Source organism: Peromyscus eremicus, chromosome 5, assembly GCF_949786415.1.
Source record: "Peromyscus eremicus chromosome 5, PerEre_H2_v1, whole genome shotgun sequence".
In the NCBI taxonomy this organism is placed as follows: domain Eukaryota; kingdom Metazoa; phylum Chordata; class Mammalia; order Rodentia; family Cricetidae; genus Peromyscus; species Peromyscus eremicus.
In genome coordinates this window covers 49,462,094-49,489,456 of record NC_081420.1, presented here as the reverse complement: position 1 = coordinate 49,489,456, position 27,363 = coordinate 49,462,094, and positions in this window count along the sequence as shown.

The window sequence follows — 27,363 nt, the reverse complement described above, 5'->3', positions numbered from 1 at the left end:
GCATAAATCCCCCACTGACCTAGAACCTACCTGGCTGGCTGGATAACCAGCCTCTGAGATCTGCCTGCCTTTGCCTTCCGGTGCTGGACCTGAAGCCTGCAGCACAAGTGGTTTTTGTTTCTAAATATCCAGTTCCTAGGCTTGAACTTATGTCCTCATGTGTGCAAGGCAAGTACTCTACAATTGCACCATCTCCTCAGCCCAGACACGAGAGCTTTGTAATACAGATTTGCCAAGATAAAATGATAATTCAGTCTCTTGGGGATAAAGGATAAAGGATAAATTCTGAACTAGCAATGCAGAAAATGGTATTGGTTGTGGCATATGATTTCCAGGATTGGAAATAACATGATTTTATCAAAGAATATTCAAGAGAAATTACCATTATTTAAAAAATAGCACGCTGTCTACATGTGATAGTTAAGGTATTGAATGTGACTGACATTCTATGACTCAGAAAGCAATTATGGAATATGAGAATAATGTATCTATTCAGAAGAATATTAAGTTATTAGACATTTTTGTAGAAAAAAAGTCTTCATAGCGATTTGAAATTTCATTAAAATTTTCTTACATTTGGGGCCTAGAGAAATGACTCAGCAGTTAAGTGCATGGTTTGCCCTTGTCCAGAGAGCAACCTCAGTTCCCAGCACTGAATCTGTGGCTTACAGACATCTGTAATTCCAGCCCCAGAGGCTTCAATGCCTTCTTCTTGGTTCCAGGGGCACCTTCACTCATATGCACATGTACCCCCCACCACACACACACACACACACACACACACACACACACACACACACACACAATTAAAAATAAAATAAAATACTTAAGAACAAAACTCATACATGTACAGGGTAGATACATCTTTCTAGGTGGTAGAGACCCAGGGTCAATGTGTTTCAATTTTCTGGGGCTGCTGGACAATTAGACAAGTTGGTGGTTTAGTAACAGAAGCTTACAGACTTAAAGTTCTTGTATCAGAAGAGTGTATTTTCTTGTCTGCAAATAGAAGATTACACAGATGCAGTGACCTATATATTCCAGACTGATTGTTCCACTCATTCGGATTCTCATTCTCGATCACTGTTGAGAAGAGCTCCTCTGCTCAATCTATTCCCAAGGTTGATTTTGATGTTAGTCACTGAAAATTACAGTAGACAGTTGGGAGAAAAGGCAGAGACAGCTGAAGGGGATTAATCAGTATAAATACTGTTGATTAAGGCTGTATTTATTGAATCCATGCCTTGCTCTCTTGTCCCCAGGAAGCAATCACATTTCCACATCCCTTCCCAGTGCTCTAGCTTTTATTTATGATACTTGTGATCTTTAAGGACTAACCAAACAGGTTCTGACTCTTTATCTCACTCAAAGGCAGATGCAGTTAAATACGAAGAAAATGTTTTTAAAATAAAGTATTTGAAAATAACCCAGCTGATGTTTCTCCTCTAATGAACTTTTAGAGATTTAGTACTATTTTGGTTGTAAAAATTAAACTGCATAAGTTAAAATTTCTATACATATATAATATACACATGCACTACCTATCTTGAAGATATGCATTATCTCATGGCCTTTACTTTTATTTTACATGAGTGACTGTTTGCCTGCATCTATGTATGTGCCATATGTAGTGCCTGTGGAGGCCAGAAGAGAGCATCAGATAACTAGAACCAGAATTACAGATGGTTGTGAGCCACTATGTGGTGCTGGGAACAGAACTTGTTGACGCAAAATGATCAAGTACTCCCAACCACTCAGCTATCATCTGTCCTTTTGTGCGCACACACACACACACACACACACACACACACACACACACAGACAAAGGATCTATAGAACAGTTAGATTTCTAGCAAAAATAGCTGCCTGTTTTACAGGATAAAATGGTAAGAAGTGCTGTAACTTGTTCATTGATTCTTTAGAAAACATCTTGATTGGTAAGAACTGTTGTTTGCTTTTTTGAACACCCATGAGGGACACTTTAGTGAGGTATTCCCACATCTATTTATTTCCTAATGCCTCTGTAATTTTCCAAAGCCTGGTTTGTACTATACTGTAAGGTAAAGAAAAGCTGGCATGCAAACTTCAAACATTTGCTATCTGTTGCTTAAAGGGAACATTTCCCTCCTTCTGTCCAAGGTCCTCTTTTTTATTTTTTTTTATTTTTGGATTTATTTATTTATTATGTATCTGCATGTGTGTGTGTGTGTGTGTGTGTGTGTGTGTGTGTGTGTGTGTGTGTGCACCCACAAGCATGTACACCATATAGGGGCTGGTGCCCATGGAGGCAAGAAGGAGTCGAGGTTATGAGTCAGCATTGTGAGGCCTGGGAACTGAACCCATGTCCTCTGCAAGAAGAGTGAGTGCTCATAACCACTGAGCCATTGCTCTAGTCTGTTAACCAACTCTTACAACTTAATTTGCAAATTCTACTATGGCATATAAATTCAAAACATGCATCTCCATAATATTTTAGGTTCACAACTTATAGTGCTTGCTAATTTCCACATATTTAGGGCTGTTCTAGATAAGTCCTAATGACTGAATTTTACCTTAATTACAATATAGTCAAAAGAAATATTTGAATGGTTTCAAGCTTTTGCAACCATTAAATTTGCTTTGGAGGCCATGATATGAGGTATTTTTTTTGTTATGCTCAACATGCATTTACAAAGAATATGTGTTCTGAGTTTTGGCTACATTTTCTAAAAATATTAATTATGTCAAGTATGGTAATTGCAAGTCTCCCACACTTAATGTGTTTGCTTCTTTGCTATATCAGTAGCTAAAATAGGTGCTTTACAGGCTTCAAATGTAATTACATATTTTCCTAGTTTTTCATTTCACTCCATCCTTTATTGCTGTAAGTAATTTAATGATATATCATCAAGTGCATATGATTTAGGTTGTTACTTTTTCTACTAATTTTTCCTTTTTACAAAACTGTGCTGAGTAGAAAGGAAGGCCATCTGCTCCATAATAGTGAATATGCACCCCAAACCATTTACTTTTAATTTGCATTGCTATAGCAATGGTCACTTTATGTGTATTTGTTTTGTAAATGAAAATAATCTCTGCATGGGCTTCTCTGCCATCTGTAACCTTCTTTGATGACGTATCTGTTCAGACATGTCCCTACTATCTTATTACAATATTTGTATTGTTATAACTAAGAATATTTGAATGTGTTAATATTCAGATCCATTCTTGTGTATATATTCTGCAGGATTTTCGTCTCTATAATTGTCTTGCTTTCTTTATTTTTTTTAAAAATGTCTAATTTGGTCTTATTAATGTAATTATTATAATTCCAGTCTTTGTACCCTATTGAAAGAAGTTTAAACTGCTTAACCTTAAATCACGAAGACTTCTTCCCATAATCCCTCTAAACAACTTTGTTTCATATTGAAATTAGCTATAGAGTCTTTTGAGTTTGACTTTTATTTATATATTTATTTATTTAACTTTCTTTTTATTTATTCTTTGTGGCTTTCCCATCATGCCTCTGATCCCACCCATCTCCTGTCCCTTTGCATCTGCCCTCTACCCCTGCAAACGTCCCAATCAAAAAAAAAAATAAAATTTAAGAGAAAAAAGGGGGGAAAAGAAAGAAAGGGCAAACCTTGTCATGGAAGCTGCAGTGTGACAGAGTGAGTCATGCAGTAAACCCTTTTGTCCATACATCTTTACATACAGACATTCACACAGAAAATAATTGGTCTGGTATCTGATACACCATCAATGCTGGGCCCTTACTGGGACTTTTCCTTGACATCCCGTTGCTGCCCTGCCACAGATGGCAGAGGCAAGTTGGGAGGGCATCTTTCCCTCACTCTCACCACCAAATGGCAGAGAGGAGTGTGTAGCCAGCTATCCCACTATGGAACCATCAGAACTATCTCACCTACGCCTCTGCCAACAGCTCTACTGTGCTGCCCAGGTGAGGAACAGGGCCAGCTTTCCTGAGTGCTGCAGATGGTAACAGGGAGGGTCAGCTCCCTTATCTGTCACAGGCAGTGAGGGGTGAGGTGTAAGGTGAGGGAGAGGGATCTCTCCCCTGTTCACACTGCTGCATGACGGACAAGTGAGTAGTGTGGACAGTTCTCCCAGGCTCACAACTTCTGAGCTGGCTCACCCACAGCTCCACTAACAGGTTTGGCTCTATTGTGCTGCCCAGAAAAGGTGCAGGACTTGCTCTCCCAAGAGTTGCAGCTAGTGGTGGGGTAGGGGCAGCTCTTCTGCTTTTATGACCTCAGGGCCAGCTCTCTCACCTGCCTCAGGCATTGATGGGGGAGGGGGTCACCATACAGCAGATGAGGGTGGAGCTAGGTCTCCCATGCTCATGTTCTTGGGGTTGGCTAACCTGTGCCCTCATCAACAGGATCAGCTCCGCTGTGCTGTCCAGACAAGGTGCAGGGCCTGCTTTCCCAAGTGTTCCAGATGGTAAAGGGGTCAGCTCCCTTACCAGCTGGAGGTGATAGAAGCATGGGGAGGAAGATATCCTTCCCTCATTCCCACCACCACACTGCAGACAAGGGAGGCTATCAGCTATGCCACACTCACACCCTCAGAGCTGACTCACCGGTGCCCCATCTACAGGGTCAACTCTACTGTGCTGCCCAGGCAAGGCAGAGGGCCCATTCTCCTGAGTGCTACAACTGGCAAGGGGTTGGGTCAAGTCCCCCACCAGCTGCAGGCATCTTTCCCTCACCCACACTACCACATGGCAGACAAGAGGCGTGTGACCTGCTCTCCCATTCTCATGCCCTCAGAGCCAGCTTGCCTATTCACCTATGAACAGGATCAGCTCTATTGTGCTACCCAGGTGAGTTGTAGGGCACTCTGTCCTGAGTGTTTCAGTGGGTGAGGGGCGGAGCCCACTCTGTACAGCACTATCCTCTCTGCCTTGATCAGAATCATGAAGTAATAACCCTTGGCAGCAGCCCAGACCCAGACATCTGACCCTATGTGGCAGTAGGGAATCTGCATCAGTCCATTCCTCACCACTCTACGCTGTTCATATATGCATCTCTCCTGTGTATGTGACTCATTCTGCCTCTTGCCAATATTGCCACCCTGTACTCACTCACCACAATGGTACCTGATTGCCTGGGGCCAGAGGCGGGCAGCTCCTGGGTGAACTTCTTCCTGCCCCAAGTCTAGAGATATGGGACAGAGCACCACAACAACTCATATAAAGGAAAGCCTTTAAATTGTTCAGAGAATTAGTTTATTGTCAGAATAGCAGAAGGCATGGCAGCATGAAGCCAGACAAAGTGTTGGGGAAGAAGCTGAGAGTCCTACATCTGTATCTACAGGCAGCAGGAATAGAGAGAGTTGGGGTTTTATAAAGCGGGATTTTTTTTCTTATTTTTAACCTGCATTAACTCATATGGCTGACATTTCTACACTTTGTAGACAATACAGTTTGTATCTATATTTATTGATCATATTTTTGAAATATTACATAGTGCTTATCCCTGTAGCATTTTGGTACATTTGTGTGCTTGGAAATTCTCTCCTCCGTTTTTTTTTTTTTTTTTTAAGCTTTCACCTATTTTATTTAGGTTTCATTTTTTTTTCCAAATTCCAACCAGAAGCTAAATACAAATGGAAACCAATAAGCACTAGTTTTACTCCAATGGAGTAGGATCATTCCGATTTACTCCAATAAAAGTATGCAACCCTTAAGCAAAGCTTTTCTTCATTTCAAAGAAAATGCTCAACCACACCACAAGAGCACTTGTTCAGCTATGTTCATATCAGCATTGTTTGTAATAGCCAGAACATGGAAACAACCTAGATGCCCTTCTCCTCCGTTTTTACATTTGTGCTCTCTCTTTCTCCTCTTCTTCCCTTCCTCTCTCCCTCCATTCCTGCCCTTCTTCCATACCCTTCCTCTCTGTGTGCCTATGTGCAGGTCAGAGGACTATTTGTAGGAGTTGAGTTCTCTCTACCATGTGGATCCTAAAGCTGGAACTCAGGCTTGGTGACAAGTACTTTTATCCACTCCATGCCCCAAATTCTCTTTCTTAGTCTTGATTTTATATCTGCTTTTAGGCTGGGCATAGTGAGGCAGTCCTTGAATCCCAGTACTCAAGAGGAAGAAACATGTGCCTCTCGGTGTGTTCAAGAACAACCAGTCTACATAGCATATTTTGGGACAGTCAGAGCTGCACAGTGAGACCTTGTATCAAAAACATCTGTTTTTTCTGTTCTATGCCCTTTGTCTTTCAGGACATGGTTTAGAACTAAGTTATTTTACTTTTTAAAAGCAAGCTGTGAATTTTTTATTAGGATATCAATGAATCTGTGGAATACTGTGGGTAGAATCTGTGGAATACTGTGGGTGTAGATTGCATTTCAAACAGAAGCAGGCTTATGAGAACTAAGCCTGGGTTTCTCGATCCATTAATTTAAAATTTCCATTTCTTTATGTATTGTCTTGTAATTTTGTACATATTGGCCTTTGGTGTTAGTTTAATATTGCAAATGGTATTTTCCCATTTAATTTCACTTCTAAATTTTCATCTCTAAGTATATAAACATGTGACTTTTCTATTTCAGAACTGTATCATGTACCCCATGGCTCCTATATTTTTCTGCCACACCTTGGTGAATTCATAAGCATTTGACAATATAAGATAATTTATTTTACATGAAAATGTATGTTCCTTCTCTCTATGTGTGATCTTTTCTATCTTTAGTAAATTGATTTGAACTTCAGGACAGGGGCTGGAGAGAAAGCTGAAGAGTTATAAGAACATTTGCTGCTCTTACAGAAGACCTCAGTTCCATTCCCAGGACTCACATTGGGTGACTCACAACTACTTGCAATTTCAGCTGCAGGGGATCCAGCTCTTTGGCCTTCTCAAGAATTGCAGTCAAATATAAATACACACATCCATACATACAAAATAAAAATGAATGTTTTTAAAAATATTCAAGAAAATATTAAGTAGAATTTGTGAGAAGGTGTATGTTTGCCTTTCCCAGTATAGGGAAAATATATTTTCTCCCTGCGTAAATGTTTATGTTGCATGTACATTTCACATAATTCCCTTTGCCAGTTGAACAATTTTCTTTTTATTGTTTATTAAGATTTTATAACAAATGGTGCAGAATTTGATTTGCTTGTATTTCAATGTTATGACAGCAGATTCAGTTAATCACTTCTTTTGGTGATGGACTATTGGGGGCCATGTGAGAGGAACAGCAAGCAGTTTTGGAACTCACAGAAAATGGCCCACCAGTCAATGTAAAAATGATGAGTGTCTTTGGAGAGGCAGAGGCCCCAGGACTACATTTCCTGAGGAGCTCATGCTGTTATTGAGCATAGCATTACTTATTGATCTCACGGTCATCACATCCCTCATAATCTGTGGGTTGTGTGAAAACTCTAAAGGGGGTTTCTAGCCCTTGACTGGTCGGTGTCACTGGTACATACAACAATAGTGATTTGCTTTTTCCAAGCATTGTTGCTGGATCAGATTAATGATTCAAACAACCCCTTTAGAAAGAATATAGACATGTCCATTGTTAGTCGTTAGGTTAAGATGTTTTTGTTAATAGCTTTGATGTATAAAATCTTGGGGAACAATTAAAAGTTTAGAAAGGCACACTTTTGATGTTTGAGTGAGGGACTTGTTGAAGTCAAAGAACAAGAACAAAGGCAGTCCAGTTATTACTAGCTAATGTGCCTTTCTTGCTAAGAATGGGTTGGTGAGCAAAGGCAATAATTAATTTCTTGTACCCATTTTTGCCCTCAGCTTCCTGGTATGATTTAATAGGAAATTGTTGATGAGTGTATGTGCACTAAGGACTTAAAGTGGAAACAATTGATTTTTTTTTGTAAATAAAAGTTTAGATTTGTAATTCTTTTAAGATTTTTACAAGATACCTTTTGAGATAAATAATAAAATAATTGATCCTTTCTTTGTAACCAGTAAATGATGCTTGCCAGTAAAAGAACTGGCTGAGTAGAATACCTTGCTTGGTTACACTTTGTTAATCAATTATAAAAGAATCATTGCTGTTGTAGAATATTATTTTAAAGTTGTTTTGTTTATGTTGCATTTGTTTAGCTCTGTGAACCTGTGTTACTTTGCCTACCTAAAACAGCTGACTGGTCTAATAATGAAATAAATGGCTAATAGCAAGGCAGGAGAGAGAGACAGGCAGGGCTGGCAGGCAGAAAGAATATATAAGGTATTGTACCTATGCAGCTCATTAGCTCATTTAACAATGCAATGTGAATTTCTAGTCCTTGAAAGTTATTATTACATACTATTTAAGATGATAATGAAATGCAGATTAGTAATTAGTCACCTGTCACAACCAAACTTGTAGTCATGTTAGGTATGTTTTCAAGGTCAAACAGAAGATATATTTTAGATAGACAGGTGGCCTTCAAATACTTCAGAGATCTACAGAAATGGCATTTAAGGTATTTTAATAACATAAGGCTCTTCATGACTATGAGACAGGTCTGCTCCTGGCAGTACCAATCTACTTCAGAGAAGATGATGGGCAGTGAAGAACCTCTATAAGGAGTTTGCTTTCTTTGTGGCAAAAGCTAGCTCCTGGGCAAAGAAACTGCCCTTGCCTCAATTGCTGACAGTATGTTGTTTAAATTGGACCAACAGGACACAAAGGAAAGTGCCTGCCAAACTTTGCCAAGACAAGGTAGGACAGTCTTTAAAATTCCTGCATCACAAAAAGGTCTGTCACATATTCTAGCCCTATAGGCCAAAGATGGATGCCCCAACATTACAGAGGAACCTCAGGTGACTGTCCAGGCAGCCAGCTATTTCTGTCATTTACATAGTTTGGAAGTTGTTTGCTCTGCATTTCCTGTTTACTCAAGTAATATTTTATCCTTCTTGAGTCGCTGATGGAGATTCAAGACTAAATAGTTATAGTTTTGTAGTTTTCCCTGTTACCAAATTCAGAAGAGAAACTTACATAAGAGATGTAAAGTTTATAAGGTTGAGAGACATAAAAGCTTATATAAGCTAAAAATGTTTTGAGGTCTAAAAAGATAGTAATACAAGTTATAATTAAAATGGTCTAGGGATAAAACTTTAAATTCATCAATATAAGATAGATAATAAAGTATTTTCTCTAAATATGCCCAATGCAAATGTACTAGGCATTGTGAATGTAATTCTTACTTGAGAATTGTGCTTATTGTACACAGTTTCATTTCTTAAAGTTAATACCTTTCCTTTCTATTAGACAATACCAAATAATTGTTCTGATCATATATAGTTTTACTATGTTAGAGATAAAATTTTTCCTTTTTATTTAGATGAAAATGGAGAAATGTGGAACCATCCTTTTGTACACTGTGAAGATGTGTCACTCTGATTTGTTTAATAAAATGCTGAATGACCAATAGATAGGCAGGGTTTGGGGGGTATAGAGAATGCTGGGAAGAAGGTGGAGACCCAGGAGATGCACAACAAGCAGGATGGGCAGTATGGAGATTTGGTAATGAGTGGGGAGAAGATAGATTAGAAAATATGGGTCAATTTAAGTTATAAGAGCTAGTTAGAAACAAGCCTAAGCTAAGGCCAAGCTTTCATAATTAATATGAATCACTGTGTCATTACTGGGGAGTCAATGGTCCTGACAAAAAATTCTGACTACACTTTTTCATTTGTTTGTTGTGTGGGTTGTGTGTGTGTGTGTGTGTGTGTGTGTGTGTGTGTGTGTGTATTGTGGTATGCACTCAGAGATCAGAGAACAGCCTAGGAGAGTCAGTTCTTCAGTTCTCTCCTTTCATCATGCTTGTTCCAGAGATCAAACTCGAGAATTACCAGCATTGGTTGTGGTGGTATTGTGTTCCCCAAAATATTGTGCACCCTAATAAACTTATCTGGGATCAGAGACAGGACAGCCACTAGATACAAAGGCTAGAAAATGGTGGCACTCACACCTTTAATCCTAGCATTCCAGAGGTAGAAATCTCTCTGGATCTCTGTGAGTTCAGGGCCACATTGGAAACAGCCAGGCATGATGACACACGCCTTTAATCCCAAGAAGTGAGCCTTTAATCCCAGGGAGTGATGGAAAAAACAGAAAGATAGATAAGGCATGGAGACCAGAAACTAGAAGCATTTGGCTGGTTAAGCTTTCAGGCTTCTAGCAGCAGTTCAGCTGGGACCCATTCTGGATGAGGACTCAGAGGCTTCCAGCCTGAGGAAACAGGATCAGCTGAGGAACTGGTGAGGTGAGGAAGCTGTGACTTGTTCTGCTTCTCTGATCTTCCAGTGTTCACCCCAATAACTGGCCTCAGGTTTGATTTTATTAATAAGACCTTTAAGAGTCATGCTACACTTGATAGCAAGCATCTTTATCTACTGAGACATTTGATAGCCCATAATTGTAGAAAATTTTAAACACTTACTACCACTTTGTCATACTAAAAGTATTACAGTGATCTACAGGATCAATGTGGTGAGTCATTGCTTTCAAGGAAAGAGAAATTTAAAAAAATCTGGAGAGTGAGCCGGGCGGTGGTGGCGCACGCCTTTAATCCCAGCACTCGGGAGGCAGAGCCAGGCGGATCTCTGTGAGTTCGAGGCCAGCCTGGTCTCCAAAGCGAGTTCCAGGAAAGGCGCAAAGCTACACAGAGAAACCCTGTCTCGAAAAACCAAAAAAAAAAAAAAAAAAAAATCTGGAGAGTGTAGTTGTGTCCATATCAGATAGTGTTTAATTTGTAGCCCATCAGAAATATTGAGCATAAATATAGACTCACTACATGTAATTATGGAATATAACTACATAATACTATCTAAATACATCATGATCACTTTGATTATCAACTTGATTAGTGTTGCTTGAATCTTAAATCAGTCTTTCAATAAAAAACCCGGAGCCAGATATTGGGGTAAATACTGAAAGATCAGAGAGACAAAGGAACAAGCCACAGCTACTTCTCACTTCACCAACTCCACGAATCCTCCTCCTGAATGTCTCTGAGTCCTCAGCTGAAAGGCCTCCAGCCAAAAAGGCTTCAGCCGAAAAAGCTTCAGTGGAAAAGGGCTTTAGTTCCTGTCTCCTCACACCTTATATACCTTTCTCTGCCCAGCCATTTTACTTCCTTCCTAGTGCTGGAATTAAAGGTGTGTGATTTCCCAAATACTGGTAGTAGAGGCATGAGATCTTAAGTGCTGAGATTAAAGGCATGTGATTCCCAAGTACTGGGGATAAAGGTGTGTGGCACGACTGCCTGGCTCTGCTTCTCTCCTAGACTGAATAAATCTCATGTAATCCAGGGCGGATTTGAACTCACAGAGATCCTACTGGATCTCTGCCTCCTGAGTGCTAGGATTAAAGGTGTGTGCCACCACTGCCTGGCCTCTGTTTAAACTAGTAGCTTGTTCTGTTCTCTGATCTTCAGGCAAATATTAGGGTACACAATATATCACCAAAGATTAGATGTTGATGAGACCCAGCATTGGTGAGACACACTTTCAGGTAGATGTGAAAGGGTGTTTCGCCAGAGGATTAACTAAAGAGGAAGATGTTTCTTGAATTGGGCAGCACCAGGCCCTCAGCTAGGTACCCATATGGGCTGAAATGGGGCTCAAGAAAAAGTCTGTAGTTCTCTCTCCACTCCCTGGAATCCACATGGTAAACCACTCTGCTCTGCCTTCCTGCCCCACCATGATAGACTGGCTCTGAAATTCTAGGGCATACTAAAGAGTTCTACACTTTAAGATCCTCCCATCAGGCATTTCATCAGAAAGAGAAGAAAAGGAGCTGACACACAAGTACTTGTATAATGCTTAAAACAAAGAGCACCTTTTGTTTCACTCAAAAAATGTTCTTCTGTATGTACTACCTAATGCCAGCTGCTTGTGATGCCTCTAAACTTATATGAAAAATATTCAACGTATTTTCAAGGAGGAAACCAAACCATGCCATTTTTAAAAACATCACAAGACTTTCTGACATTTTTCCTTGGGACTGCATTTACTGCGTTTTACCTACATAGACAGCCATGATACTGAGGACCAGCTGTGACTTTATTTAGCTTGTGTGCATAGCACCTAGCACAGGGAACTGAGGACACAGAATTTCTACCCAATAGATACATTGTGACCTCTAGAGAACTGAGATAAGGTGGCCAAGCTGGCAGTCATAAGGCTGTCAGCTGAGTTCTTGTACAGTGGGATTAATTTTTGCACGTGTGCACATGTGTGGAGGTACAAGTATATATGCATTTGTATGAGAGGCCAGAGTTGAATGTCAACTGTCTTCCAAATCACTTCTCTACCTTATTTTTTAGACAAGAACTTTTTGTTTGTTTGTTTGTTTTGTTTGTTTGTTTGGTTTGGTTTTGGTTTTTCTTGAGACAGGGTTTCTCTGTGTAGTTTTGGTACCTGTCCCAGATCTTGCTCTGTAGACCAGGCTGGCCTAGAACTCACAGAGATCCACCTGGCTCTGCCTCCTGAGTGAGTACTGGGATTAAAGGTGTGCGCCGCACCACTGCCTGGCGATTAGACAAGATCTTTTAATGAAACTGCACCTCATTGATTTGGCTAGGCTACTGATCAGTGAGCCCAAGGGGCATTCTTGCCTGTGCCTCCCGAGTGCTGGGAAACAGTGGCACACTCTGATCTACTGAGCCTTCTCTCCATCCCCTTCTATATTTTTGTGTGCGCGTGTGCATGTTGGTCTATCTGTGTACCATGTGTGAGCAGTACCACAGATGACAGAAAAAGGTATAGAGTTCCCTGGATCTGAAGTTACAGGTATTTGAGAACCACCAATTGGGTGCTGGGAACTGAGCCAGGATCATCTTCAGGAGCAATAAGTGCTCTTAGCTGCTGAGACATCTCTCCAGCCCCATATAGGATTTATTCCACAAATAAAGTAGGTTGTTCTCTCGATTTCTTCCTATCTTCTTTATCTGTATGTATTTTATGCAGAAAAGAACATCATTTCTCACAGCACCACACTCCCTCATGAGGTTTCTTAGATAGTATCTTAAGTTAGTTGCTTTTTCTGTCTTCCTTTCCTTTATTATTTATTTTTGGTGTTGATTAAATAACCATTTATTCATTTTCCTTATATATCCTTTCCACAAAATAATCCTATAAAACACGACTGTTGTGTGTCAGATATTGGTAAATATTATGGCTAATTGATGTAACACTGCCTTCATAATTTCATTCAGACTAAAATGTTCTTATTTATATCTGCATAATTCACTAATTTTCCATGCAGATCTAATTGCAATCCCAGATACACTTTGATATAATGTCAATTTATGCATAGCCCGGAGAAACAAAGCACTTGAATTATAAATCATAGGAGGGTTAGTATGCTTTACTTTAGGAATATTTTTGGTTAATAGAAATTACAAATGCAAAATTCATTATTATACTCCTATGTCAATCTGTCAATAATGCAAAATCACATTTCTCTTCTATGCAAACAACTGTCTCTCCATTCTGGAACATCCATTTACTTAAAGTCTCTATTATTTTCCCAATTATACCTTTTTTCTGAGATATTGGTAATATAATCTTTCAAAGATTCAAATGAAGCAGGCAATGTGGTGATTAATATTGTCAACATAATATGATCTAGCATCACCTAGGATATAAATATCTGGGTGTATCCATGAGAGAGTCTAAATAAAATAAATGAGGTAGGAAGACCCACAGAACTTGTGAGTAACATCATGCAGTAGGGCCCTTTTTTTAATAAAAAGGAGAAAGCAAACTGAGCACCATCATTCATTCCCTCTGCTCCCTGACTGTGCATGTGATGTGAGCAGCTGCCTCAAAGTCCCATGCTCATGCCTTCAGAGCCATGATGGACAGTGCTTTCCAGCTGTGAGCCAAAATTACAGCCAGGTGTTTTATCACAGCAACAAGAAAAATAACCAATATAAACAATATTTTAACTTTCATCTGGTTGAGTCTAGGACTACACATACATGAACAAGCACTCCACCATTGAGCCACAACTCTACTCCCCTGCCCTTTACTTTTCAATGTTTAAACTTATTTGTCCAGGTTAGCCTTAAACTCACTCTGTAGAAGGCCTTAAACTTACAATCCTCTTGTTTCCTTTCTCCATGTACCCATCAAATGTGGCTGAAGTGGACAATGAGAGAGAGAGAGAGAGAGAGAGAGAGAGAGAGAGAGAGAGAGAGAGAGAGAGAATAGAAATCTAACTTATTCATTTAATAAATACATGGATTCACCTGTTAAATCTTATACAAAGATAATTTTTCAAATTTGGCATCAAATATTTTATTTATTAATAAATTTTAAAGTGTTAAAAACAAGAAAGAAAGTGGGTTCATAATCCATTTATCTCTGAAGTTATTTCCTGATAGCCAAAATCAGGTTTAAAAAAAAAGCACTAAAAAATATATTAAAGGGCGTTGTACCTCAGAATGTAATTACTGGACTAGCAAGATGGCAGAGCAGGCGAAGGTGTTTGTAGCACAAGCCTGGTGTTTTGAGATTAGCCCTGGAACCAAAGTAAAAGTAGAAAGAGAGAAACAACCCAGAGGTTCCAATGACTTCCAAACATGTTCCATGGGATACATGCTCCCACCCACATATTGTTCATACACATACAATAATATTTTTGAAAAGTGTAATTACAGTAGCTAGAAATAACTCAGCAGCTAAGATTTCTTCTTGTTCTTCCAGATGACTGGAGTTCAGTTACCAGCACTTATGTTGGATAGTACATGCTGCTTTGAAGACCAGCTCCAGGGGGATCTGATGTCCTTCTCGTCTCTATGGGCACTGCACTCACATGAACACACCTGTAAACAGGTGCACTCACTTGAACACACCTGTAAACAGGTGCACACACACATAAATAAAAATAATAAATCATTTTAAATGTTATTGCAGATATCCTAATCCATCTTTAACTAACGAAACTTAAAAGTAAAATTTGTCCTACAATATAATAGGAACTCTGATCATTATAATATTTACAATTAGCAATTAGAATATTTTGCATACACATATACATATGACTTTAAGAGAGAAAGGTACTAGTGGCCACCTTAAACTTATATAGGGGCAAGTCATAAATCTACAATCACATGCACCCAACCATTAATAAATCCAGTTCTAGGGGATCTCATGCCATCTTCTGACCTTTGCAGGTACCAGACATGCATTTGGTGCACATACATATATGCAGGCAAATTGCTCATATACATAAAATAAAAAATAAATAATAAAAAGACAATGGCTTCCATGTACAAAGTGGACAACTGATGTTAAGACAAGAGCTTTAAAAATCCTTCGATGGCTTTTGTAACTCATATAGTTACAGAAGTTATAAGTATATAGTACTGAGGCAAAGACAAATGGAACAATGGAGAATATATATAAAGAGTTCCGAATGAGAGCCAGACACATACAATAGGCATCTGGATGTATGAATTACAGCACAATTAAATGAAGTAAAGCAGGGCTCTTTAGCAAATATTTCTAAATGTTCAACAACCCAATAATAAACTTGAACTTTGTGTGATGGTTCATATTGAATGTCAACCTAACAGTATCAAGAATCACCTTGGAGATAAATCTGAGCATGAAAATCCTGTGAGGGATTTTCTTGATGAGATGAATTGTGGTAGGAAGATCCACCCAAATGTCAGAGGCACCGTCCTGTGAGCTGGAGTCTGGGACTGCATAAAAAGACAGTGTGAACTAAGTAGCAACATTTCTCTTGCTCTGGTTCCTGACTATGGATGTAATGGGGACCAGGCACCTCACCCTGCTGCCACCATGCCTTTCTCATCATGATGGACTGTGTCCTCAAACGGTGAGCTTTTGATGGGTGTATTGTCAAAGCGACACACAATGCTGCCATCTCTGTTCAGCATAACTACTGTTCTTCCTGGGTCCATCATTGTTTCTTTTCTTTCCTACTTAAAGCCACAATGACTATGTATTAAAGTCCACAAGATACCAACACCACTTGAAGGTCTCATTTCCCCTCTCTCCCCTCCCCCCTTCCCATTTCTTCCTTGATTTCTTTCACTTTCTTCTTTCCTTCACTTTCTTTGGGTAGTAATTTGGTATGGGAAGCAAGATTTAGAAACAGAACTTTCCAGGCTTTGCAGATAGACATATCAACTACCACTTGTGGGATGGTGTAGGAGCAGCAAATTCTGCCTCATCACATCAGCTGGTTCCTTTAATTCACTGTGATGAATCAGAGCTTCTAAATGCAGAATCCTATCATTTGTGCTTCCAGGCAATCCCCTTCTGACTCACCCTGTTTTCAAAGTTGTGGTTATGGTTTCCGACAGATTAATGGCGCCATGACTCCCACCTGGGGCACTCTTTGAAACCCTCTATTTTCATTGACTCGTTCAAAATACTTTATTCCTTTCATCTCTCCTGTTTGAAAAAAAAATCACTGAGGAAAAAAATCTCTGAAACATTTAGTGCTTCAAAAACTCTTACTTCAGAATATGTGCAAATAATAATTTGAGGAATGAAAAAAGAGTTAACTACTTCCCTTCTTTTAAATCTTGTGTGTAGGAATAAATAAATTCCAAAGGAAGAATGAACAGAGTTGAAGACAGGGATCACTTTATCCAAGAAGAGTTGTGGATACAAAGCTAAGAATGGGCATTTAATTACTAGGTTGCTGTTGCTTCTATATACATTTGCTTTTTATCAAATAACAATAGAAATTAATGAGGCACTTGTCTCCAGTTAATATAGAAACTAACTTTTTAAAAAGCTTACTGTTAAGTAGTATTAAGTATTTCTTACACAAGCATCTAGGAATTTACTAAATATACTAAGAAGAAAATATTAATACAAATTTCTATATACTCTGTTTTCTAATATAGTTTTTATCATATGTATCTTTATTATATGCATTTTTAAAGTATCTGCTCCAGTTAGCTTCTCTATAACTGAGAGAAAACTGTGACCAAAACCAACTCAGGGAAGGAAAGGATTTATTTGGCTTACAGGTTACAGTTCATCATCCACAAAATTCAGGGCAAGAGCTCAAGTCAGGAAATCAGAGGCAGGAAGTGAAGCAGGAACATTGTTTCCTGGCTTGTTCCTCAGGGCTTGCTGAGCTTGCTTTTGATACAACCCAGGGATGGTGCCAAATACATTGGACTGGAACTTCCGCGTCAATCATTAATAGAGAAAATGACACATAGACTCACCTATAGGCAAATCTAATGGAACCAATTCCTTAATTGAGTTTCCCTTTGCCAAGATGACACTACTTTGTGTCAAGCTGACAAAAATTAATGAGGACAATACCATAATTTTCCTATACAATTATCCTATCTTGAACACAGCTTACATATTTTAATGGTTTAAATGAGAATATTGCCCATAAATTTAAATGTTTGACTATGTGGTCCACAATTGGTAGCACTGGGTAGGTGTAGGTGTGATTTTGCTGGAGGATATATGTCAGTGGAGGTGGAGTTTGAGGTTTTAAAAGGTATGTGCCATTCCTAGTGCATTTCCATTCTTTTCCAGTGATCTTAGTCCCAGAAATGAGCTCTCTGCAGCTCTGATGCCATGTGTGACTGCTGTCACATTTCCCCACAGTGATGGTGATGGACTCAACAATCTGGAACCATAAGCATAAAATAAGTCCTTCTTTCTATAAATTGCTTTGGTCATTGTGTCATATCTCAGCAATAGAAAAGTAATCGATACATTTATTAAAAGAGATTTTGGTAGTTTCTGGTGCTTTCATTAGTGATGTTGTGGTTAAGATAACCTATCTAGAATCATGCCTTTACAGGTGATGTTTATGTTTATAATAACTAGTCATAGAAAATAAATATTGAGGTTTTGTAAAATGTAAACAGCTGTCTACAGAATGAGAATTTTTTTTTACCAACTACACATCCAATAGAGGGTTTTATATATATTCAAAATATATAAAGAACTCAAAATTCTAGATATCAAGAAAGTAACCCATTAGAAACTGGAAACAACCTGGATTTCCATCAACCAAAAGGATGGATAAAATGTAATACTTACACAATGGAGTATTACCAATTTGTTGAAAACAATGACATCATGAAATTTGCCAGCAAATGGATGGAGCTAGAAAAGATCATTCTAAGTGAGGTAACCCAGACCCAGAAAGACAAACATGGTATGTACTCACTTATAGGTGGATATTAGCCTTAAAGTAAAGGGTAACCATGCTACAATCCACAGACCCAAAGAAGCTAAACAACAAGGAAATCTCAAGTGGCAGGGGTGCACATGAATCTCACTATGGAAGGGAAATAGAATAAACATCACAGGTGGATGGGGGAGAAGTCTGCATGGGGAGGTGGACATGGGCACAGGAGGGATGTAATGTGGGGAGGATGGAGGGAAAGAGTAATGGGAAAGTCAACCGGAATCATGGGGCATCTCTGAGATAAGCTAAAAACCTAGTGCAATGGAAACTTCCAGGAATCTATGGGTGTGACCTAATACTCCTAGTAATGGGAAATATAGAGCCTGAACTGACTATCTCCTGTAATCAGGCAAGACTTCCAGTGGAGAGATTGTGACCTCAGACTAGCCACATAACCCCTTACCTACAATTTGCCCTACCTAGAAGATATGCTTGCAAGATATGTACCACAAAGGTGGTGCAGAAATTATGAGAGTGGTCAACCAATGACTGGTCCAGCTTGAGATCCATACTGTGAGAGGGAGCCTACCCCTGACACAGCCTAGAGAACCAGGATCCAGAGGCTGGACAACCCAGAGACCTAGGATAGAACCAAACATGACTGGCGAAAAAGAAAAAAAAGTCAATGAAATGATTCCTAATGATATTCTGCTATACTCATAGATCATTGACTAGCCCAATTTATCAAAGAGGTTTCACACAGCAACTGATGGAAGCAAATGCAGAGATGCACAGCCAAACATTAGGAGAACCTCAAGGAATCCTGTGGAAGAGCAGAAGAGGAAGGATTATGGGAGTTAGAGGGGCCAAGAACACCAAAAGAAAACCCACAGAATCAATTAACCTAGTCTCATAGGGGCTCACAGAAACTAAGCTGCCAACCACAGAACTTGTGTGGGACTGACCTAGGCCCTCTGCAAACATATTGCAGCTGTATAGCTTGGTCTTTTTGTGGAACCCGTAAACAGAAGGATCAGGGGCTATCTCTGACTCCGTTACCTGCTTTTGGAATGCTTTTCTCCTACGGTGTTGCCTCATCCAGCTTTAATAGGAGAGGAGGTGCCTATACTTAGTGCAACTTAATATACCTTGTCTGGGTGATATACATGGGAGGACTGCACTTTCTTGAGAGAAAGGAGAAGGAGTAGACGGGGGTTGAGAGAAGGGTGGTTGGGGGAAGGATTGGAGTGAGGGAGAGGAAACTGTAATCTAGCTGGGACAATTTAATTAATTAATTATTAAAAATAAAAAAGAAAACAACCCAATTAAAAATAGGGGATAGATCTAAATAGAATTCTCAAATGAGGAAATGCCAATGGCTGAGAAATACTTAAAGAAATGTTCAACTACAAATACAAACTACTTTGAGATTTTATCTTAAACCCATCAGAATGTCTAAGATCAATAAAACAAGGGACAGCTTATGCTGACAAGGATGTAGAATAAGGTGATCACTTATCCATTGCTAGTTGGAGTGTAAATTTGTACAGCCACTATGGCAGTTTCTCAGGAAGATGGGAATCAATCTACCTCAAGACCCAGCTATATCACTCGGGCATATACTCAAAGGATGCTTCATCCTACCACAGAGAATATGAATATGCTCAACCATATTCACTGCTGCTGTGTTCATAATAAACAGAATTGGAAACAACCTAAATGTTTATCAAGAGAAGAATGAATGCGTAAAACGTGCTACATTTATACAATGGAGTATTACTCAGCTGCTAAAAATAATGAAACCATGAGATTCACAGGTAAATGGGTGGAACTAGAAAAAAATCATCTTAAGTGAGGTATCTTTGACCCAGAAAAGCAATTATGGTATGTATTCACCTATATGTACATATAAGCTGTTTAAGACAATGATAACCAACCTACAATCTAGAGAATCGCAGAAGTTAGATACAGTGTAAGGGACTAGGGAGGACAGATAGCTTTTATTAGGGAGGTGAAATAGAATAGATAGCTATGAATAAATTGGGGTTGGAACAGGAGGATCAAGTGGGGAGGATAAAGCAAGATGGGTATAAGGAAGGGAATATAGTGAGAGACAGCTAAAATTAAGTACCATTTGAGAGGTAGTATGGAAATCGAATACAGTTAAAATGTAAACATTTATAGAGCCAATCTAAATGAAATTGCCAAATAGCGGGGAAGACAAAGCCCCAGCTAGACATATTTTATCACCAAATGAAGCTTCCAATACTGGGAATAGGTTACATCTAATTGAGCTGTTGGCCAAAAAGGTCCCATGGGAATTCTCAAACAGCTCAGGTTATTGTCAAGACTATTATAGGTTACTATCCACAAACTGATAGCAAGGCCCCATTTCCAAAGACAACACCTATACAATTAATTGAACAAGGAGAAGTTGATCTGGTGCCTACATAGAGCCTTCACCCTAATGTTCTATCATCTTTTGTGTAGAAAATATTCTGTACCACTACCAATAAACACCAACCTAGCCACAAAACCTTTGATATACAATGGTCCCCTGTCTGTAATATATTGTAGGGAAATGGTAGCACAAAGCTTGTGGGAGTAATCGACCAATATCTCATTTGACTTAAGGCCCACTCCACAAGGTGAAACCCATACCCAGCACCTCTTGGGTGACAAATAACCAGAGACTAGATCAGTGCTTCTCAACCTTCCTAGCAGTACAAACCTTTAGTATAGTTACTCATATTGTATTGAACCCCAACCATAAAATTATTTTCTTTGCTACTTCATAACTGTAATTTTTCTACCTTTATGACGCATGAAGTAAATATCTGTTTTCTAATGGTATTAGGCCAACCCCTGTGAAAGGATCATTCAACCCCCAGAGGGGTCTTGACCCACAGGTTGATACCTTCTAGACTAGATAGCTCAGGGACATCAGGTAAAAACCAAATACTACTGCTTCACTAAAAGAATATAGCAATAAAATGACTCTTAATGGCATCCTGCTATACTCATAGATCAATGCCTTACTCAGACACCATCAGAGAAGTTTCTACCTGCAGCAGATGAGAACAAATACAGAGACCCATAGCCAGACAATATTCATAGTGAGAGACCTTGGAACACGTAGCCCTAAATGGGATGTCTCCATCAAATTCCTCAACTCAGGGCTCAGGGAACCCCAACAAAGAGGAGGCAGGGTATGAGAGGAAATTGAAGACATCAAGTGTGGGATGACTGATCCCTCACAGGCTTGAAGGCCAGCCAGCCCAAATCAGTTTTTTCTGAGAGTCAACCTGGGTCTGCCTAAGGGCCTTAGCAATGGCAGCTGAGATATGATCTAAAGATGACCTGGACCAATGATGAGAGGCAGCCATGTCATACCAGCAGATGCATATTGATCAGACCTTCCCCCAAGGTGGAGTGGAGGGTCTATAAGGCTTGCCTCTTCCTGAATAAACTGAGCTTGTTGTTTCAACATTCTCCCAGAGTCTGTGTCATTGACTCTGCACCTACTTGGCCCTTTCCCCAAAGGGAACAACAGCACAGGACCCTGCTACAAGGCTCTATAAATCAACATGATCAAAGTTCCTATGAATTCACAAAGACTGAGGCAGAATGCATAGGGACTGCACAGGTCTGGTCCAGGTCCTCTGTGTATATATTATGGCTTCCAGTTTAGTGTTTTTATGTGGTCACTGAGTGTGAGAATGAGTGGATCTCTGTTTTGAGTGCCTTCTCTTGGACTTTTTTCCTTCTGTTTTGTCAAATCCTGATGTGTTAGTTTTTATTATATTTTATGTTTTATTATTATCTCTTAGAAGCCTATTTGTTTGCTAATGAGAGACCGAAAGGGAGTGGATCCTGATGGGAGAATGAGGTGGGGAAAACTGAGAGGAGTAGAGGAGAGGAAATGATAATCAGAACTATGTTATGTGAGAAAAAAAATCTAGTTTCAGTAAAAGAAAACTTTCATAAAAATTACAAATATAGTTAGAGGGGGGAAAGGAGTTGAGACTGGTATATTGATTACACGATGTATTGTATTAATATAAATCTATTTCAAATTCAACTTATACTCCAAATTACAAATGAGAGTCTGCAAAATAGGTTTTTAAACAGAAAACCACACACATAGCAGTATGTGCCATGTTCACTGTTTCAACAGAACAAAAGTAAGAGTAATTCCATGTGTTGTGTGTGGAGAGTCAAGTGTGGGGTGTGAAATCTGAGGCATGTACAAGGAGGTGAGTATAGGCAGAAGCCAGAAGAAGGTCATGGTCATACTCCAACTCTCTCTGCTTTATTGCCTCTGGCTCTACCAGAAGATCAGCTTGGGGTAGGCAGGCAGGCCAGTGAGCTCTTGGCAACTGCTTCCTTCTGCCCCCTATATACTGAGTGACAGATTCATGCACCCATGCTTGACTTTTTGTGGGGATTTTGGGGTCTGAACTCAGTTCTGCTTGCAGAGCAGGTGCAATTAGCCATTAATCCATCTCCCTGTCACCCAGAATAATTCCTACGTTCTTCCAAAACTGTCTGTTAATTATCAAAGTTATATATTAATTAGAACCAGAGTCCTATGTATAATAAATAGATTTTGGCATTTGACATCTAGAATTGCTTTCTTCCTTGTGTGTTATTGAATAAACTATTTGTGAAAGTTTTAGATGACTTTTTGAAAAGCTTGAGACTTATTTTTCATTTTCTCCCTTCTACCTCTCTAAGGGCTCCCACTTTTTAACCTTTAATATTATTCTAACTTTTTTTGAAATACTAGTTAGCTGTAAAAAAAATGGTGATGTTAAAGGACCAGCCAGAATAAAAGACACTGCTATGAATATAAATCTCTCTATCATAATGCTAGCAATAGGAGTAATTTAGAAAGATACTAATTATCCTCATAGAAGAGACTCAATGGTAGAATATTTTTGATGAACTTAATCATACTCTAGGGAGTAAAATCCTTTTAATACATATTATTATTATTAATTAACCTTTCTTAACCTATTCAATGTTATGCACTAAATAAAATAGAAAGTAGAAAACATACAACAAAATAGAATAAATAAATTCTACAAAGTCATAGAGAGGACTTAGATACACAGACACACAATAAATAAATGTAATAAAATTTATGAGGGAATATTGACATTTTAAAATGAATGAAACTAAGATTTCCTGTCACTTGTAGAGTCTCATGAACAAATCCTAAGTGGAATTTTCTACAATGTACATATAGAAACATGGAAATGCAAAAAGGAATGAAAAATGCTAAAGGTAGGGGACATCCAACATATGACACAAATATTGACAGTCCAAGAAATAGCAATATGTATGTAAATAAAATATATATATACAAGGGCTGAGGATATGGCTCCATTGGTGAACAACTGTCATGTAAGCATGAGGACCCTAGTTCAGATTCCCTAAGCCATATAAAACCCTAGCATGGTCACCTATCTCTGTAATTCCAGCACTGGAAGGAATCCTTGGAGCACACTTGGCTGCTAGTCTAGACAGTCTGTAAGGTCTGGGTTCCATGACAGGCTCTTTCTCAATGGATAAGGCAGAGAGCAAAGTAGAAGACAGTTGATGCCAACCTTGGGTCTCCACATACATATATACACACATGTGCATGCAATCACATTGCATACATGCACACACACATATACTATACAAACAAATGCATATATGAATAATAGAAATATCAATGCATAGAAGTGGTTCTAAAACTTCATTGCTTCCAGGAGTGTTATAAGCTGACCTGGAATCCTCTTTCCTAAGCAATAGTTTTCAGTATCCAAAGTTGCAATGCAAGATATCAAGGGGGGAAGCAATCAACAGTCTTGCCCAGTTGTAAATCACAGCAATGACTAGCATGGCAAGAGATACCTAAGGGTCCAAAAGTGATACTTATGTCTTGAGGTTAACCAACAGCTGACTTATTGTACATAATGCTCATTCAATAGGAAATAATTCATACCTCCTAGTGAAAACCTAGACAGTAACCTATGGCTGGTAAGGCCATGGAATCCAGAGGAGAACCTACTACTGCCATTTTCCTAAACCAGCACTATTCCCCAAGCATTCTAAATGCCAATCTACATATCCACAGATAAATGTAGCTTTCATCTCTCATCAAAGAAGTTTCTTTTTGTAGCAGATGGGGACCATTAGGAAAAAAAACTGGTTAAAATGAAAAGAATGATTGACCTTGGTATGCACATCCCCATTTCATTTAGAGTGCCAGACAATTGTGAGACTCACAACACATGTCCTGGGAACAGAACCAGGTTATGCAGCCAGTGTTCTTAACCACTGAGCAATTTCTCCAGCTTCTCTTTAGCTTCCTTTTTTTCAATGTGCATCTTGTACTTGGATATCCTTCAGCATTTTGCTCATAGCCTTTGATCTCCTTTTATTAATTTGCTGACTTCTGCTGCACATGAGACTCTGCCTATGTGCTTGGCTTGGTATTGTAATGAGTGTGGTATTTATTCTTTGAACAACAAGTTGTGCTGATCTAAGTCTCCAGAGAATTTTACCAATCCTCTGAACAAAGTTTTAAGCATCGTTGTTCAAAGACAAATAGAGCTATAGAATCCTTTCCATGGAGAATAATTTGTGTATTCCTAATGGGGTGAATTTTAATTTGCAGTTTTCTGTGTTACAAAGCACAGTGAGTATTTAAGATGCTGTCATATTCTTTGTCTTCCCCACTCCATTGATGGATGAACTCACAAAAAGTAGAGTTGACCTTGAGGCTGGGCAGTTAGCTCATTCAGTAAAGTGCTTGCCTTGTAAGCGTGAGGACCTGTTCCATCTCTGAGTCTACATTAAAAAAAATAATAATAAAATAAAAATAGGTAAAAGGCAAGGAATACATACTGCTGCCTAAAGTCCCAGTATCAGAGAAGCAGAGATAAAGATCTTTGGGAGCAAGCCAGGTAGCGAATTCTAGTCAGAACTAATAGATTCTATGTTCAGCAAGAGTTTATGTCTGAATAAATAAAAGAGAGAATGACTAAAAAAGATACATGATGTCAATCATGCCTTAAATATATGTCAACAAAATACATATATGCACACACACACACACACACACACACACACACACACACACACACACAGGCTGGGCATCATGGAATTCACTGCCAATCTCAGCACTGGGGAAGCAGATATAAGCAGATCCCTAAGTTTCACTGGCCATTCAGCATAGCCTACTTGGTGAGTTGCAGGTCAGTGTTTCAAAAAAACTGTAGACAGTGCTTATAAAATGACACTTGTTGGGTTTTTTGCCTGCTCTTTTTTGTGAGGCCTGCCACCCAACTCCCAAATAAATCACTTGGAGGCTTAATCTTAATTATGAATGTCCAGCCTTAGCTTGGCTTATTTCAAGCCAGCTTTCCTTAACTTAAATTATCCCATCTACCATTTGCCTCTGGGCTTTTCTCATTCTCTTACTTCTGTAAATCTTACTCTCACTCTATGGCTTGTTGTGTAGCTGGGTGGCTAGACCCTGGAGTCCTTCTCTGGCTACTTCTTGCCTCTTTTTTTCTGATTTTTTTTTCTCCCAGATTTCTCCTTCTATATATTCTCTCTGCCTGCCAGTCCTGCCTATCCTTTCTCCTTCCTTGCTATTGGCTGTTCAGTTCTTTATCAGACCATCAGGTGTTTTAGACAGGCACAGTAACACAGCTTCACAGAGTTAAACAAATGCAACATAAACAAAAGTAACACCTTAAAATAATAGTCTACAACAGACACTAAATGTTGTTTAATAGCCTCCACACAGCAATGCCCATATATATATATATATATATATATATATATATATATATATATATCTGCTTGCTCTCTCTCTCTCTCTCTCTCTCTCTCTCTCTCACACACACACACACACACACACATACATGCACATATATACACACACATACATACATACACACATAATTCTCATGCTTACATGGAATTGGCCTCTAGCATTTATTCTAATTTATTTCATTCACTGATGATATATCTGTTGGCATGGCAAGATTCCTGATGGAGACATACTTCTATATATGTGACTTCCAAGAGTTCTGTCTATATAAAACCATTTGGAATTTTTGACAGAGCTGGAGAGTCTACTTTCAGCTTTTTTTGTTAATTTTGGAAGTGAGTGGTCTGTAGATATGCCTGGGTTCTTGATCATGGTGTTTTAGGCATGAATTTGGTTTCCTTGTTGTTCTTACTGTGCCATGTGGATTTCTAGTTTCTTCTTAGTATTTCAAACTATATTCTGCTATCATCATTTCAACAGGTTCCATAACATGGGTATGACTTCATAACAGATCTATTCTTCCCCAATGAGAGACTGTTTTTTTTTTAATTCTTTGACCCTTATTCTCTCAAGGACCTAAACATAATAACTAAGTATTATTTTCAAAAGTTTAAACTAGAGCTGTGGAAATGACTCAATCTCTAAAGATCTGAAGTTCTGACTGCAAATGATGGGACCTGAGTTCTACCCTCAGAATCCACCTAAGAAGCTAGGCATGAAGGCATGCTAATAATCTTGTGGTGGAAGGATGGGAGGTAGAGACAGGTAGACCCCTGGAAGCTCATGATCCAGCTAGCCTTGCCTACTTGGCTAAATTCCAGAGCAATGAGAAACCCTATCTCAAGCAAAAACTGGAAGATGTCCAGTAAATGATAAGCTTTTCTTCTGACTCAAGCATGTGTACACATGGGCACTTATGCAACTTCATACATTTGTACTCCATACACACATACATACACACACAATTTGAATTAAAACCCCTCTTTTATTTTAAATTATCAATACCAGCAAACCAGCATACTGAAAAATTTGTTATGAGTAGGAGAACAAATACTTCCATTTCTCTCAGTCATCAAGTGCTGGAGTTGCAACTGATTCATTCATAATTTTCATAAGAAATTTATAGTTCTGTTGCAAATCATTTCACATGTCAAAAAGTATACATTAACTAAAATTAATTTTTGAAAAGGTGTTACATAGCTTGGATCTGAACTATCCCCCAAAGCACTGATACATAAAGATTAGTACTCCAGTGGCACTAGCAAGAAGTAACAGAGATATAAAAAATGCAGCTTAATGCAAGAATTTTAGTACTTATATATGTATGTATGTATATATGTATGATGTACACTCATGACAGAGCACATGTGTAAAGGTCAGAGGACAACTTGTGGAAATTTGTTCTC